This window comes from Dromaius novaehollandiae, chromosome 1, assembly GCF_036370855.1.
Source record: "Dromaius novaehollandiae isolate bDroNov1 chromosome 1, bDroNov1.hap1, whole genome shotgun sequence".
NCBI classification, from domain to species: domain Eukaryota; kingdom Metazoa; phylum Chordata; class Aves; order Casuariiformes; family Dromaiidae; genus Dromaius; species Dromaius novaehollandiae.
Genome location: NC_088098.1, coordinates 148316891 through 148333530, shown reverse-complemented (window position 1 = coordinate 148333530; position 16640 = coordinate 148316891). Strand labels below are relative to the sequence as shown.

The following is a 16640-nucleotide window of genomic DNA, read 5'->3' as shown; positions in this document are numbered from 1 at the left end:
CAACATCAGCCTCCGCTAAGAATTCAGGTCAGGAACTCCCTGCTTGTCTCCTAGCAACTCGGGGATAGTGGTGCTTTCTCCTTTGACTGACTCATTCGGCATTAGATCTAGGGATCATTTGATGATGGGATCAGGGCAGTGTTAATAACTCACGCTTTGGGGAAGGCATAGCGTAGCCCGGTGATGGATAATTGGTGAGATGTAGGGTGCGTTATCCAAGTCGAACCGAATCGAGACTTTACAGAAACCTCCGTGCAATCCTGAAAGTACCTCTGTTGTTTTTGTTACTGCTTAAATGTTTGGCAAGGTGAGAGATTCCTTTTGAAACACCGGTAGCCTTTTGTATTATATTGAATCTGGCAAAACAGGAACGTATGCAGGTAAGCAGCTGGAGAAGGTTCACGTTTGACTTGCTTTAAAAGTTAATTTCCTACAGGTATAATGTGTTTCTTGGTTACACAGATGCACAACATTCAATTGTGCAGGTATTGACCTGTCTTTGTACTTATTAAAGTTTCATCAGATGGTAAGTAGAAAAGTTAAGTGGAAAGATGAACTGTCTTCCCTAGTTCCATGTTGCTTCTGTTTATAAAGTGCTGAAAACAACCTTTAAACTTCTCTAGTTAATTTATTGTAGAATTGGCTAATGAAAAATCCTTAAGTGATCAGGAACTCTTGGTTGCCGCGCACTCACTGCAGCTGGCTCCTTGCAGCATGTTTACAAAATGGAAAGCAGCAAGTTCCTCTAAGTAAGTATTGTTTGCAGGGGCTGGCAATCATTGCCTGTGGTTTTTAACACAAAAGGATTTGTTACTGCTTTTTGGTTTTACTTTGACAGATTACAAGTAGAAACCCTTTGACAAATGTAAAAACTAAAGCAATAGGCTGTTCTAAAAAAAAACAGAACAAAAAAGTTGTGCTATAGCCTCCTTTCTTTATTCACAACCACCAGAGATCATGGTATGTATACCCGAGTATATTCATATGTGTCTTCATATGCTTGTACAGAGGTGGCCTGGCAGTTTCTGAAGTATCATTTCCCACAGAAAAGACAGTTTTCATATTTTCAGGAATGTGGAAATGAATGTCTCCAGGTGTGTACAAGCTATTTAATTTGCTTTTTTTCAGAAGTCTATAAACAGTATGTTTCAGCTTTTCAGCAGGATGATTTGGCACTGCTCCAAGTAGCTCCAGCAGAGGCCTGCCAAGTGACATCAGCTAAAGACCTGGCTGCATATTTTTAGGACAGTTACACTACAAGAGTTTTTGTAGGGTTTTTGCGTGGGAGAGTGTAGCAGTGCATTCTGAATAGAGATGTAAAAGACCAGGCTTTTTTTAAGCTGTATTTTTTAGTTATCTCTAATATGAAGCTGCTTAATTTGAGTGCTGACTCAAAGGCATTCAGGACCTGATTTCTTCAGAGAGACTGAGTAAGTGTAGTTTCAATTGATATTTTCCACTCTTAGTATTCAGAAAAACAATTCCCAGAGTCTCAAGTTGCATACCTGATACAGTGGCTGCTTTTCAAAGTGGGCATGTTTAATTTGGGATCCCAAGCTTTCTGTCTGTGTAATACATATGGGAAAGCTCATACATGCATCCTGAGGACCCACAGTGCATGTGTCCATTCAAGAAGAAAGAAAAAATCTTTACCAGGGAAATATCTTTCTGCTGGCGGGATATTCTTTATTACAGAAGGATATCGTAAGTGCGTAACTTCACACTGCTGAGCGTTCACGTGATGTAGGACAGCGGAGGGGAAATATCTGAGGAGGTGCTTCACATTTCATTTAATTGTTCCTGTCTCAAGGACAACAACTTTCAGGAGACAGTTAACAGTGGAAACCTCTTTAGTCACTTTGATCTACCTGTCTGAGTAAAGCAACACCCTCATAGCGTGGGACCCGAGAGATTAAGTTGTCTAGCTCTTCTTGCTTTTCTTTGTTCACAAAGCCTTGTAGTGTCATCTTAGTAATAGTCTTCTGTTGCAGCTGGGGACTCTGTTAGACATCTCATTCCCTGCACATTGACCTGACTCACAAGTACAGCTTAAAATGTCTGAAAAAATGTTAAAAGGAAGGAGGCCCCTAAGCAAATAGGGTCAGATGTTCTTCAAGCTTGAGTTAGTACATTTACCAGCTGCATGTAAAATGCTAAATATCCTCCTGTTACATCTACGTTGGCGGCATGCTGCAGGCGTGCAGATGGCCAGACGCTTGAGAGTCCAGCCATGAGAGTGTATGCTGGCCCTTAGGGGTTTAAAAAGAATCTGAACAGGCACTGCAGTCTGATGTCGGCAGCCAACATCAGAAATCTCGTGTTTGGACCTGTGAAAAATGCAAGTTTAGGGAGATTTTTGGAACACAGGCCTTGCAGGGAATGGTATTTCCCAATAATAAACAGTCCCCTTCAGAAATATCCTTGGACACCAAAATATAGAACAGACTAGAGGTGGAAGGTGAATGCTTTCCTCATTAGTGCCTTCTACCAACCTTTGCAAGTCTAACTGGGAATTGGAGAGCTTAAAACCAAAAGTGACCTCTGCATCGTCTAGCTGTAAAGGCCATCTGGAATGCAATGTACAGTTTTGGGCATCTGCCTTCCAGAAAGGATGAGCTCAGAGTGGGACAGTGTGGAGAAGGGGTAGTAAGCTGGTCAGGGGAAGGAGAGCTTTTCTGTGGGAGGAAATTAAAGTGCCTTGGCTTGTTTGGCTTAACAGATGAAGGCTGAAATGGGAGATAGCTGTCTTGTCTAAATAAACCTGCGAGAGAGGAAAGCTGCTTCAACAAAAAGATAGTGTTTGCACAAAACTAAATAGGTATAGACTGGCCGTTTAATCTGGAAATTTCTAACCATCAGGACTATGAAGTTCTGGGACAGCCTTTCAGCCAAAGGAATGGGGAAAAATGGAATTATTTTCAAAATAGAGTTTAATCAGCCTGTGAAATGATTATATGAAATATTTGCCAGCAACAATAGGGGACTGAGTGGCTCAGGAAGTCCCCTCTGGTGTTATGTTCCTAAGTTTTACCCTGATACGCCTACATAAAGCGCAAAGATTTAAGTAGACCAAAGCATGCTCTGTTCATGAGAGAACTGAAGAAGGTAAGACAATGCATGGAGCCCCTACAGTGGAAAGCAGTTAATTAGGTGGGATGCGTCTGATAGTGATAGGTCTTGTAAAAACACAGAGCTAAAGTGCTTTTGTGGGTAAAAGAGTTTATGACTAAAATATGTAAGACACTGGATAGGAGAAAGGAAGCTTCAGTGAATGCTGACCTCATGGCTGTCCCAGCCTTCTCTTCTGTGATTTTGGACCTGTAAAAGTAAAGAGGAAAAGCCAAGAAATGCTGGGATCCTTCAGAGAGGCCATGAGATCAGTCAGTTTGGAAATGGGTTTTGATTTGTTACCGTGTCTAGGTTTGTACATACAGATTTTTCCCCTGCCACCCCAAGAGAACAAATCAAACCCGGCAGCTCTACATGGGAAGTTCCCTAGCCAGGAGTGGCCGGGGCAGGGGGATGTGGTGGTCCTGGAGCACTGTGCAGTGCCTGAGATACAGGCTGTCCTTGAATAAGGTACTTAAATGGATTTACTCTGTACTGTGTGAGCTGGTTGGCATCATGGCAGTTATAACAGAAGGTAGGGGCAAAGCCCACAGCTTCTACTTGCACAGCTTTGCTCTCTGAGCTTTTATTAGGAATGCTGCTCTGCCACCTTCTTACCAAATGGTGTCCCTTTGACTCTGCATAGGGAGGCTCTGTGCCTCTCTGCTCCTGTTCGTGTGCCTGGGAGAGCATACTCTTAAGTTAGGTTTTCTAGCATCTGAATGCCAATGTCATTTAATTTATGAGTGCTGCGGTACATTTGGCTGTGCTCATTTAAATCAGGCAGAGCTCAAGATTGTGTAAAGGTGATGGCAGATGAGCCCTTTATGTCATGCTGGATTTCTGCAGCTCACTTACCTCCAATTTGGCAGATATCGTGTAGGAAATTTTTGAATTAATGACAAATATTTCCCAACAGTAGTTAGTTAAGTGCCTGCACATGTTAAATTAACCATAATAATCTTGTTGTAGTCATAAGTTAATAACCTGCTTCTCACGGATCTTTGACTGTTGGAGTAAAACACTTGTGAGGTGTTCAAAGAAAGGAGCCCAGTGACAACTGGCATACATTCCGAGCTGGGTCTTTTCCTTTCTGCCTCTTTTCAACATCATTTTTAAGTTTGTGTATAGCCTTTGGGGCTTACTCAGCACAGGGGGTGAGAGGAAGGAGATGGGAATGCAGGGCACCTGGCTGTGGGCACTTAGGCAATCCTGGGTTCCCTTAATGCTCAGTAGAGAGGCATCTCCTCTGAGGAAGCTGATTCAGACATATTAATACAAAGTGTCTTCTTTCCTCCATTGCCCAGCGATGCAGCCAAGAGCAAATGTGCCCTTGGGAGCTTCCTGCCAAAGGGATCTTAAACCAGGGAGGGGTTTCACAGGGAAAATACTCTGCAGGTTAGAGGAGGGGTGGGAGAACATCTGCCTCAGCAAAAATGGCAGAGGTAACAAGAGACTAAGGGCAAACAGGTAATGTGGGAAAAAGGGGTATTGATCACAGTGTATTCCTCACGCAGTGGTCCATGGGACCCTCAGAAGGGAGGTCTAGGGAGTTGCACCCATTTCCCTTTGTGTCCTGCTTTCCACTGCACCATGGGGGGCAGTGGGGAGCTGAGCCCTGGAGCAGAGGGCACCTCAGACTGCATCAACAGATGAGGACCAAGGGACAGCCCTGGAGCTGAGCACTGCTCGTGTGTGGCAGACTCACTCTGGTCCCAGCTTGGTGAGACACTTCTTGGATGACTTCAGGGTAAGCTTTTAATCGCACCATATTTTTGTACCAAACTGTAAAATAGAAGTAACAATAATTCTCTTCCCTCTTTGTCTGGATAGCCTTTTAAAGTTATAGGCTGGCTGTGATCCTCACATTATAGATGTACTGACTGGTTCAGTATAAGTTCATTGTTGTAGGCTTTGTAATGACACAAGTGGAAACAATTGTACCTCTGTAACTTGAAACACTAGGATGTTCTCCAGTGAAGTCCCACATTACTTGAGGTCAGGGACAATTCTGAATCTTAGGTCTTTAAGAAAGCATGATTTGGAGCGATGTCAGCTCCAGAATGGTGCAGCGAGGGAGCAGGGGAGAGAGAAGTTCCAAAGCTGGCAGGAGCATTTGTCACAACAGGGGTGAGATACACAGAATGGCCGATCTAGCGTGCCCCTCTGATGCAGAGGTTTTCAGCTTGCGCTGATAACTTGTGTTCAGGGAAGACATTGCTCCCACAGAAACAATTTGGGCTTTTATAACGAAGAGAGGGGCTTCGATGCCCATCGAGGACTCTGTGAGAGCTGGCAGCTGCCTCCTCCATTCTCTTTTCTTCCCTCCTCCAAGTAAAGTCGCAGCATCATGATAAAACAAGAGTCGTTCTCTATACAGTGGCTGGCTTCCTGTGGACCAGCAATGTGTACCCCCCCCCCCCCCCCCCGCTGCAGTAATATTCCCCCGTGCTCTCTCTGCAGGGCTTCACTTCTCAGTACCTGCAGTTTCTTCCTGAGTCTCTGTAATACCCCGAGCTGTCCCTGTCCTCTAACAGCCAGCCTAGAGGCACCACAGGCTGTACCTGAGCTACGGCTATGCTGGCTGGTCAGCTGGCAAGCACGAGGAACAAGTGACTGGTCCCCTCACACTGCAGGCTTTCCCACAGCAGGAACTCTCCTCTAATGGCCAGTTTTCACAAAACATTATGGTAGTTTCATAGCTTTGAGATCTGTCTCGCCATCAAATTCAGCTGAAAAGAACCAACAGCTTCAAAAGTGATCAAGGGGAAGAGAGGAGAATGGAGCAGGATGCACAGTGCAGTCACGTAAGTCTTCTTTCCTTAGGAAACCAACTCTAAAAAGTAGCAGCACTGCATGTCGATGTGTATCACCCATCCTTCTGCACTGATTTAAGATGAAAGCACTGTCAGGGCCAGATCCATCTGTTCTGTGGATGAGAGAGGACACACAATCAGTATGGCACTGTGACTGGAAGCACATCTATCTGCTGCTCTGGACAGATAAGGCACAGGAGCCCTCCTAGTAAATATGTCTCTGACTGCTGTTATTAAACACTATCCATGAGATATGTGCTCTTCAGGACTATCCTTTTTTTGTTCTTTCTCCAGTCCTCCCTCATCACTTTGTTCTGCATGTAACATTTTTGTGCCTAATCTTGTGAGTATCCTGCACTTGTGCTCACTGCTACTTGCCCTGGACAAATTGGCGCATGCAAGTGCTTTCTCCTGCTGAGTCCAGTGCAATGAGTGAATTTGCGCAGATGCTGTAGGGCACTAGAGACTTGGCGTTGGACATTTGACAAGGCAGCAATAAAAACTATTAAGCTGCTTTCAGGATATTGACTTACAAAAGTCTGTTATTCTGAAGTGGCAGCTGGAGGTGAAACATGCAGAGTGATGTGAGCTTATTGCTGCAGGAAGGGAGCAAAGGGGAAAGGGAGGATCTGAGGAGGGCAGAATTATTTCTGTTTGCTTGTGTGAGTTCATATCCTTGCTTTGGAACACCAACCATGCTTTGGAGCACAGAGCATAGGCCTGCAGGTATACAGAGATTAAAAAAACTACAGAAAAAATGTCACCTCTATTTCAAACGCAAAATAACAAATATGAGCTGAGTGGATTCTAAGAATGAATATTCTGCATGTGTATGTAATAAGGGAAAAATTAGGGCTCCTACGTTTGGAAATCCTGATTGTGTTTTTCTTATATATTGGGGAGGAAGGTAAAGATGGAATAACTTGTCAATGCTGGTCATTGTAAGGTGGTCAGAAAGTGGCTTTTCAGCCTGTTCACATAAGAAATCATTTGCTTTTGGGAAGACTTTCTACTTTAAATAGCCTTCTATCAGAAACTCCTGAGGTAGTCAGTCGTATGTTGCTATGACCTTGCATTAGAAAATCTCTTGCTCTTTCTCTAACAGCGATCTGAGAGTTACTCAGGGGGAGGAAAGAGGAGTCTATGGCTTATCTCTTTCCTATCTTGGCTCAAAAAAATGATTATCAGCTGAAAGCAGAGAGGTGCCTAGATACAGAACAGTCAAAAAAGACTAAAAAGCATTCTCGTTTAGAAACCTGCCACACATACCTCTTCAGCAAGAGCCTCGTACAACAGTTAAACAAGAGGCAGTGCAGCTTTGCGTTTGGCCTGTGGGGTTTAGCGAAATAAGAACGTGGAATGTGTTTACAAGATAGCAGTTATTGCTGAAGTATGTGAGCTCTGTTGCCTGGGGAAATTTCAGAGGATTGAGATTGCGTTGACGGTGGCTGTACTTCCTGGACAGTCTGTGTGGATGTTGGGGAAGATATTGGCCTCAGAGTGTGCAGCTGGCAATCGGTGGAGGGAGTGTGGTGAGGAGTGTGGCGGGGGAAGATGTTCGCCTTCACCACTGCCTCCCAGTGCCCTCCCAACTGGATCTCCCTCCATCCTCACTGCTCCTTGCTAGGATGACCCAGGAGGGGGACTGGTCCTTGGACTGGAGACATGGCTTCTTTTTACCAGTGCATCCGAGGTGACTCCAGGTTAGCGTATGACAGCAGCCGGTTCTGCAGAGTGGTGTGGGCTGAAATGAAATAAAACGGAGGGAGCGCTGAGGACCAAGGGCCCCTAATGGTACCTTCAATGAGCAGCTCCTGGAAAATAAATCTGCTTATGTTCTGTCTAGTCTCAGACAATAGGCTGGTATATCTCTGCCTAGAAGGGCACAGACTTCTTTTGGATATTTAATTCATTGTCTTTGCATTCCCTACTTTCTTTTTCTTCCTCTGCTTTCAATATTCAATATTAAAGTTATTCTGTGCATGGTGCATAGATGATCACAATGATTATTTCATCTTTCCAGTACAGGAATTTCTGAGGAACCTGGTAAAGAACATCTTTTTCTCTTTATTTTGTGCACTTCTCCCTTTTATCTTATGTTTGGCCTAACCAGACTCTCTTTTTCAGTACATTCTTAGCAAAATATTTGCAAGTAGCCCTAGGATATAGCTATATTCTGTGTTAGGACGAATGTGAGATTTGAAAAGATTTATCATTAACTTTTAAAGAAACTTAATAAAACTGTTGGCTGCATCACAGATTAGGTAGCCGAGAGTAAATACTTAATGCATGATACATGGGTTCAGAACAGATAAAAATTGGTCCAGATTCAGATCCAATGTAAGCAGTTGCGATTTACTTGGTTAACTTGGCCCGCTGAGCTTTCTTCTGAATAGCAGATTACATTCATGGTTCCAAAAAGCAAGGAAGGATCAATGAAAGCCCTGTTATGTTTCCTTGAATTTAAAGCCATTGAGACCTTATAGCAACGTTGATTTTTCTACTCATTCTGCATACCAAAAGAGCTTGTATGATTATTTTCATGCGGTAGCTGCAGGAATGTTCCCAGTGCTGAATTCAAGAATAATTGCAATTGCTACATGTAGAATCAAATGTAATTTTGTTCTAACTAGAGCAAGACATTTTATTTTCTTCTCTATTGCTTTTAATGGAGAGGCACATTGAATTTTTAAGACTTTACTGACCCTTGGCTCTCAATGATGTTAGCCTGCTATTGTATCAAAAATGATGAATTTTCTTCAGAACAACATTCCTAGCCAAAGTGCTCTATATGCACACTCAAACTATGTAATGCTTTCTAAGTTAAGCTTTTTAAGTCTTTTGTATGGCTGTTTTGTTTGCTTTTGTTTTTTGTTTAAAGAAAGGCTAAGGCTTTTCCCTTGAACAGAATATGACAAGAGGTTAGTTATTGAGCTCAACAGTGTGTGTGTGTATGTTTGCAGGAAGAATAATTCTCTTTAGCTTTCTGGGGGATATACTATTCCTTGTACTATGCGGGAGATGAGACTAGGCAATGGCAGCGGTTCCTTCTGGCCTCCCATGTTTGTGTGTTGCATTGCAGTGCGCTCTTCTAACAGCCGGAGAACAAACCCTTGCTCTTCACAAGCTGCTTGGGAGGAAAGTTGAGTTTTATGGAGCATTTCTTTTCTTTCCTCTTGCTTTCCTGCAGATAGGATGAGGGAAATAAGGTCCATCAATTTTAGAAAAACTGAGGCAGAGACAGCGGGGTTTTTGCCCGCTCTTGGAAATGTGTTGTGTTTGTAATAGAGAGTGGAATATGCTGTTGGCAGTGGGCACGGCAGATGGTTTGCTGAGGATCGTGCACGAGAACCTGCACATTATTTGGAAATAAATAGTGACAAATGCACCAGAGACGAGCCTGGGCTGGTTAGGTGGAGGAAAATGCACACTGCTGAAGAGAAATGAAAGGAGCGAAGAAAGAGAACTGTCCAGAGCACCCATTGAAAGGCTTGGGAGGATGCACCTGCTGCCCCTTCCATTTTTCCTGTGCTAGCCTGTGAGGTCCGACAGGCCGGTCATGGCGGGTCTCACTGTGTTAATGCAAAGCCTCAGTGGGGAGCCTGTGTAGTGAGCTATGTTCTGTCTGCCCTCTCCCTTCTTCCTTCTAGCAGGATCTTTTATTACTTGAGCTCCCTTGATGTCCCTTCAGTCAGTGATCACAAGTTCTAGTGTATTAGATTCTTGCAGACAAATGTTTCAAAGAGTATTACTGCCCAGTAGATACTGGACACCACCTCACGTTTATACAATATGCAACAGGTGATTTGAGTGACAGATATGAGTAGTGCAAAGGACAGTGCTGGTGCGGTGCGACAGTGAGGTTTCAGTAGTTATATGTGGCTGCTCCCTGTGCCAGAGTTTCCTGTTCCTCCACCTCCAGCACTGGAAGAGAGAAAGTGTTGGTGCAAGTAACTTCTGTTTGTCACTTTTGAGGGAAAGAGGAAATCGCTCACACCTAGCTCTACTCATTTTGACAGTGACTAGGAAGAAGATGGGAAGAGCCTTAAAAACCATGCTTTTTAAGAAGGGCATTAACTTTGTGTTCAGACTGGGGGCTCTCACCTGGATTCTGCCCTAAGACCTGTGCAGTGAGGGAGAGCATGCTCTTAGCAAGGCTGCTTTGAGGCTCACAGCATGTCATCACGGTTGTGCCGTGCGTAGATGTATTGCATGCTACAAGGGAAGCAGTAGCTGGAGAAAATGTCAGCCACAAGCGAAGAAAATGAAACTTTTCTTAAACAATAGTAGAGTTGAGAAAAGATGGGGAAGATGTACCAGGGTCAGTATGAGACTGATGAAGATGGATAACAAACTGTCATGTTTTAGACAGCAACCCATTTGTGGAAATACCAAAGATGATGTCCCCATGAACATCAGTCAGAGTAAACAATTAGGCACTAACAGCCTCCTCACTAAATTATTAAAAACAGCAGAGAACACATGAAGTCAGAGACTTTCCAAAGTAATACTTTTAGTTTACTGATCCAAAACATGGTAGCAAAATGGAAGGAGATGGTCATCTGCTCAACTTTGAAAACAGATAGCAAAATTTTGTATAAAAAGTATCAGGGTGTCTTACTTCATCAATTGGTAAAGTTTATGTTTGATACTTTATATAGGCATCGTGGAGGAAAGCAGTGTAATTCCTCAAAGACAAAAGTTCTTTTGGTAAAATATTTCTAACGCATCACCCATTTCAAAAGGATGGGAATACAGCTAGAATGTGTACACATCCTGCAAAGGCAGTGACATATAGTAGAAAGGTAGGGTGGCCTCTCAGTCCCATTGAGAGAGTGTGAGACTCCTGATAGCTTTATCTAGGATGACTGTGTGTATGTAAGTGTGCACATGTATGCACACGTTCATTTGACTTAAAAATTGGAGGCTGAATAAAAAGTGAGATTTTTACTTCTTTGGCATAAATACTGGCTTGGATCAGGAAGAGGTATGGCTTTGGAAATGGTGGTAGAGTTGTTATCAAACTCTGATGCCCCTTTACACTGAGCTTTTTGGTGTGTTATACAAACTCTTTTGGTTCCCAGAGATCTGTACCTCACTCATGTCTATACTCCTTCTAATACCTAGGCTACTATGTGCAGTGCTAGCCCAGGCGTCGCACCTCACTCTGCTCTGGAGACTTCCTCTTGCAGAACAGGGGCCTGGGGTAAAGAGTTTTGAAATAGAGAAGCAGAGGTTTGTCTTAATAAAATAAGCTCAAGATGATGGATGACTTCTGCAAAGGATTATGTAATAGGGTGCATTTTGAGAGATATAGTTTTGGGTAGGTGGAGGCTTTATGGCTTGGGAGCACTGAAAATTGGTTTGAGAGCTTGAAAGGGGGTAATGTTGGGCTCTCTATCGGTAGGAAAAGGTTTGAGCAGAGGGGCATGTTGAACAGGAGGGTTTCTTGTATTTTGTAAATACTTTCTTATCATATGCTCATTATCTTGCTCTCCCTTCTGCCATACTTCACTGTGCTACGTCTTCAAAATCCGATCTTCCGTATCTTCAGGGATAAACCTTTCCTTGGGAGGCAGACGATCACGGCATACTTTTGAATCAGTCCTGGGGCTGTGTCCGGACAGTGCTCCCACTAATCCAGCATGCCAGGGATTTGGAGCATCTCCAGACCTGTGAAAGCTCTGCTGATGCGCCTGCTGCTGGCAGGGAATCACTGTGGACGCCCAGGGTTGCTCCCCCTCAAGACTTGCCGCTGTCCCTTTTCTGGAGGCCGTGTGCCAGGAGAAGGGATTGTACAGCCCATGGATGGTACCTTCATTTCAGGTCTGAGCCCATGGGGAGAAAGGGTGGGCAAGGATAAACCATCTCAGTCATCATCCCTGGTATTTAGGATGTTTTCTGTTGTGATTGCTACCGCTGCTAGAGGAGTCTGTCTGGGTATTTGGGTTTCCTCTGTATTCCCAGGATTCCTGCATTTTCCTTCCCAAATCCACAAGGCTGTGTAATAGAGGTAGGCATTCATATAATGATACTTGAGAGAGAAAAGGGCAGGTTTTCCTCTCGCTTGAAATTGTTGTTTTAAATTCTAATTTTAAAAATCACTTTAAGCTCTTGTTTCTTTGTTTAGTAGAAATAGCATGCTCTTATACAACACAGGAAGAAAAAGTGTAAATTGCCCTTGTTCAGTTCAGCTGTGGTTTTTGGATATACATTTTTGGATGTATTGACATTTGGGAGGGATGGGAAAGTGAAGAAACACCTATTGTTTTGCCGTATTTGCTCTGCATCCTCTTCACTTGTATTCTCAGCTGTATTTCCCATATCAGCTCATTTAGAAAGGGCATGGGAAGGAAGAAGCAGAGGGGAAAAACAGTCTCTGCTGGGAAAAGTCCACTGTAGAAAAAATAGTGTTATAAGCTTGGGTGATATTTAGCAATTTATCATGAGACATTCTGCGCTTATAAAATCTCATAATAAATTTATAAACCAGATATCTCTAGCACTCCGCTGTGAAAAGAACTGAACATAAAATGGAAAAGAAAACAACAGTAGCGCGGTAAATCTCTCCCTTGCTAACGGGAGAAGCAGCAGTGCAGACTGCTCCTGTAGGATAAGAATCCTGCTGAGTCTTCAGATCGCAGCACGATTTAACTTAGTGATGGACTCCAGCAAATCCTTGGAGAAACCGGAAATGAGAAAGCTCAGCAGTCTTGCTCCTTAGCCGAGTCTCCAGATCCAAACCTAAATGCACACTAAATACTACAGGTACACGTGGGTGAGGATTTTAAGCTGCTAGATTTTTTTCAGTTTCTGTAGTCAGTTATTTGCAAAGCATTTTGTTGCGCACTTATTAGACTTGCAGTCTGTCATAGATTTGAAATAAAGCTATGACAAAGATAAATTTTGCTCTAGAGTAAACAATCAAATCTCTATTTATGTCAGGGAAGCAACAGTCAGTCATAATCATAGCAAGATTAAAGTTCAACCTCTTTTTTTTTTTAATTCCTCTTAAATATCTTGTTTTAATTGAACCTTTCATATGATGAGTGTATAAATACCAGAGGATTTGTTATAGGCACTGAGGAAAAAGCTTGAAAACTTGAAAATCTGTCTAAAGAAATTGTCAAAATAGCTTGTACAAAAGGAAAAAGGTGACATACAGATAAAACAGCTTTCTGCATCCATGTATTTGGGAAAGAAGACAGAATTTTTTGATGTTGGGTGCTGAATGGGTGAAAAACAGCACTTATCTAATGCTGTTTCAGCATTCAGCCGAAGAGTTTAGAAGGAAAAACAACTTTCCTCCATGGCAAGAAAAATATCACTGAATTTTAAAGTAGAAATTAATGTAATCACCTAAAGTTAGGTTCAGTAGGACACTGAGGTGGACAGTCGTCTTCTTGCAGAAAGGTGCCAGAGAGATCTCTGACAACCATTGAGAATTCAGCAGTGGTCAGTGTTTCCTAACGCTCTCTTGGGGTGTTGATTCAGTGGAAACCTTCACTCGGGAAAACGCTTAAGCATGTGACTGAGTCTCAGCTTAGTATTAAGTAGTTCACTATTTACTTAAAATCAAGCTGTGCTAAAATGATCTGCTAACTTTTGAAAATCTGGTCACAAATGAGCTGTCTGTGTTCCAGGATAAGCTGTTGGCCAAAGAGGAATAGACTTCAAGATTGCTGGCTGTGTGCTGTAATCGTTAGCCAGAGCGCTGTCATTTGCCGGATATTTCACAGTTCGTTTGATTTTCAACCCCGCATGATTTGCTTGAGAACTCCTGTCCTCGAGTTAAAGAGGAGTGTGCCGTCCAGCCAATCAAGCAAACAAATCTTTCTTTGGTCACAGCAGCCATAAAACTCCTCCCCAAATCTTTGACGCTTGATTGTCACTGGGCAGCCACACCTCGTTGTCCTAGTCACACAGTGTGTTTTCATAACATAGCAACAGCCTTGAGAGCTCCTAGCCTTCTGCGCCTTGAGAGCTCCTAGCCTTCTGCTCCCCTGGCCGCTGCCTTCTTTTGTATAAATCAGTGGAGGCCTGAGAGAATTAAGTCAAAATGCTCTCTCGGGAGTCAGGCTGTAAACATGCATTTTTAAACTAAAACAAAGCCTGAGATATATCCATTTCCAAGCTCCGAGGGTTGAAAGTCCATGTTCAATGTGGTTGCATGCCAAGAATAGATACCGCAGTTTTTCTAAAGCCTTGCAGTTACCATGTTGTTATAAAATACTATCTGACCCAAACTTCTAGCGTTTCTTTAACATAATTTAAAGCAACTCCATCCCAGAGGCCTGGTGGAGCGCTCAAATGTCTGTACTAGAGTCACAGCCCGCTGGTGTTGCGCATTTGGGGTTTCCTTCATTAGGAAGAGGTTGCTCCAGACATCTCTGACCCTTAGTTTGGGTCACTTTCTGTTTCAATCCAAAGTTGTGTTCCCTGTCTTTCCTCAGTGCATGCAGGCTGAATCTCTTCAGCAGCTCTCCCAGAATAAAACAACACCAGGTCTTTGCCCCGACAAGAGCCGGAAATAGGTTAGGGATTACTCTGACAGGCAGTATGGATGGGGCTGGGGCAAGCCTTGCTCCTTCTGCACAGCTCAGTGCCCCAACACTCTGCCAGCTGGCCTTGTACCTCATGCTACACCTGGGCAGGAGACATCCTCAGCATCATGTTGTAAAAGCACAAATATGGTAGGCTGCCTTCTGCAGATCTTGGGCACTTTAGAAAGACACGCCAGTTCCTAACATAACTTTAGAAAACTAGAAAAATGTTGCAGACCTGAAGAATGGCCGTGTGAGGTCAGAAGGAGAATGAAGCAATGTGCATTGCTTCAAGACCCGTGACTGGCAAGAACAGATCTCGTCAAGATTCAGTGTCTTTCCATTTCTCTTGAATGAGAAGATGCATGCCGCAATCCTCGTCACATATGACTGTCCCTGCATGTTTGGTGCACAGAGTGGAAACACACTTCATAACCTCAGATATCACAGATTATTCCCTGATGTTTCCCTAGTCTTCACAAATCCTTTCTGACATTACAATGAAGCTAACTTTCTTTAAAAAAATCTTTTGGAAGACTGGCTGCTAAAGAGTGAGATTGGATAACAACACATTCTGAGATTGTTTGAAATATATTATCTGCATTAAATTTGCCAAAGAGAATATGTTTACACTTACCTATGTGTTTGAAACTAACATTTCCATTGTGCTGGTGTTTCTCCCTCGATGGTTCTGCTATTCAGAATTGCCGAAGTACAACATACAAATGTTTTGATAAAAAAAAAATAGACTCTCTCCTGACTACAGCTGAACACAATAGAGCTATGCCAGTTTGCCACAGCTGGGGATCTGAATTATGACATCCATAATTTATATGGAGACCATAGGATCCCATCTCTGGACATGTACAGCTTATAGATACTACAGGGTGTGCATATAAGGGCTGAGGTTATAAAGGTATGGATTTGCACATCTGTCGTTGCTATTGCAACATAACAAAGTGAATCTGAGACACCCGGAGCTCATTTAATAATTGACTAGATATACATATATACCCATCACTAACCGCTGGCCAGTTATGTTTTAAATATCTATATCCAGCTCTGTTGTGATCCGCTTACTGACTGCACCGAGACACGCTCAAACCCAAACGAGGCTGGCTTTGCCAGCGCCCCTGAAGGTGATGCCAGCTGCAGCGCCAGGGCGTTGGGGCAGCCATCCCCAGCCTCGCTGGCCTGCTCCTGAGCGGCGACGGCAACGCCTGGCCTGGTAGCCTCCGCAATGGTTGGCCATGGGTTTGTTTCACGGGGAGCAAGCTCCTCCGGCTGACGTGGGATGGACCCCGAACACGCTGGAGAAAGGGTCAGGGCTGCTCCACAGCAGCGGCGACATTGCGGACGTTGCCGTTTCAGGCGATGCCTCCTGTTTCAGACTTGAGTAATGAAGGGCTCATTTCTGTTTCACTAACTCGTTGAATTTATGGGCCTCCTTACTTAAGTCTGCTCTTATTTCAGGGGATCAAAGCAGCCCCGATGTATTCACTTCCCTATCTAGGTTCCGGCATGAGGGTCTGTCACGGCTGTGACCCAATGGGCTAGTCTGTGGCATCACATCACATCCAGTCAGTGGTATCCGTGACTTTATACTGACTCTACCATGAAGTTATGGTTTTCCAGATGAAGAATGGAGAGCACAAACAGGCTTCAACTCTGAAAATGTGTTTTATATTACAGATATTTGGTGCGCAAGCTTGAGACGTGTACAGTTTTGGAAATATTTTTAAATTTAGGAATCTTAATGAAAAAAGTAATATTTTGCTTCTGTTTTTAAAAGTTATTATTTTATTTTATTTGTATTTTTCTGTTGTCTGCATGAACAAAGAAATAAAAAGTCGTTGCCTTTTCATGAATTTGTTAAAAAAGAAGAAAAACTAGAATCCATAGAATACTTCAAGTTGAATATAAATAAATTAAAAATACCTTCCGTTCTTTACTAACATTACTTGAATATGTTAAATGCTGTAATTACCAGAAAGACGCTATGCTGTTGGTTGAGGCAACCTGTGTGGTTTGAATAGGAGCAGAAGAGGAGAGCGAGCGAAGTAAACTTCCTCAAATTCTTACTTTTAAAAGTATTGGATAATATCATTAAACGTACTTTTGAGTCAGGAGAGGTTTCTAACAGTGCCCTGGTTAACTTAGCTGTAATGTACCA

General features: G+C 43.2%; 1 protein-coding gene across 2 annotated transcripts in view; it reads left to right on the top strand.

Moving 5' to 3' along the window:
- Positions 1 to 16640, top strand: part of CRACDL (CRACD like) — a 68126-nt gene that overhangs the window by 23179 nt on the left and 28307 nt on the right. Inside the window, exon 1 of one of the 2 annotated variants that reach the window (XM_064502296.1) lies at positions 139 to 380. The exons of the other annotated variant lie outside the window; for it this stretch is intronic. The gene's annotated coding sequence lies outside the window, so the exon portion shown is untranslated. Of the gene's footprint in view, positions 1 to 138; positions 381 to 16640 lie in introns of those variants that run through there. 2 annotated transcript variants of the gene reach the window in all.